Source organism: Notothenia coriiceps, unplaced genomic scaffold, assembly GCF_000735185.1.
Source record: "Notothenia coriiceps isolate Sejong01 unplaced genomic scaffold, NC01 NC01_scaffold00006939, whole genome shotgun sequence".
In the NCBI taxonomy this organism is placed as follows: domain Eukaryota; kingdom Metazoa; phylum Chordata; class Actinopteri; order Perciformes; family Nototheniidae; genus Notothenia; species Notothenia coriiceps.
Window position 1 is genome coordinate 39377 of NW_011339640.1, and position 1446 is coordinate 40822.

Consider the following 1446-nt stretch of genomic DNA (forward strand, 5'->3'; position numbering starts at 1 on the left):
TTAAAGAGTCCTCTCCTGCTGATGTTCAGGTGTATATCAGTATGTAGTGTCTCTACTTTAAAGAGTCCTCTCCTGCTGATGTTCAGGTGTATATCAGTATGTAGTGTCTCTACTTTAAAGAGTCCTCTCCTGCTGATTTTCAGGTGTATATCAGTATATAGTGTCTCTACTTTAAAGAGTCCTCTCCTGCTGATGTTCAGGTGTATGTAGTGTCTCTACTTTAAAGAGTCCTCTCCTGCTGATGTTCAGGTGTATATCAGTATGTAGTGTCTCTACTTTAAAGAGTCCTCTCCTGCTGATGTTCAGGTGTATATCAGTACATAGTGTCTCTACTTTAAAGAGTCCTCTCCTGCTGATGTTCAGGTGTATGTAGTGTCTCTACTTTAAAGAGTCCTCTCCTGCTGATGTTCAGGTGTATATCAGTATGTAGTGTCTCTCATTTAAAGAGTCCTCTCCTGCAGATGTTCAGGTGTATATCAGTATGTAGTGTCTCTACTTTAAAGAGTCCTCTCCTGCTGATGTTCAGGTGTATATCAGTATGTAGTGTATCTACTTTAAAGAGTCCTCTCCTGCTGATGTTGATGGCTCTAATAAAGGAACATGAGTCCCTCTAGTGGACGAAGAGCTGCTGTCACATTATTCTCAAAAAAAGGGGAGTAGTTTAACCGCAACACAAGATTAAAGTAAAGTAAAATAATCTTAAAATTACATGAAAAATAAAACTTTTAAGATACAACATTTATAAATAAAGTATAAAAGAATATCTTTTAATGAGAAAATAATAATAATAACAATACAAAATAATTTAAAACTAAATGTTAAATGTCACTTTGGAAAAATTAAGATAATCATGTCATAAGAAAAAGATAAAAATAAATGATCAATACAAAAATTATTTTAAAAAATCTAACATAATATGATATATTTTAAATTTAAAATAATATAAATTAGAAGTAACTAATACATACATTTGAAAAATACAGATATGAAATGTACAGTAAAAAAAATAATCATGTAAACATAACAAATAATAAATGAATAACCTAAATAAAAAAATAATAAGAAATAAACAAACAGACAAATAAATAACAACAATATTAAGGCCTACACAATAAAGACTTTAGACATGGCGAATAACATTTGATTTGAACACATTTTTGAAAAACTTACATTATACGATGAGAACTTTTTCTCTGGTCCAGAATTTAAATACCAGAAAAAGTCGCTGAAAATTCTCCTGTTTTTCATCTTCTTCTTTATGAAAGTGATCCAGAGAGACTCAGCTGACAGATCAGTCTGCACGCTACTTTAATACATGTAAACAAACACAGGCTATAAATGGCTGCTAACTGACTCATGACTTTAAACTTCCTGCAGAGCCCGCAAAGCATCCTGGGAAGTGTAGTTCTTAAAGCTAACAGCGTGAGCATAGACTTAAAAAAGACA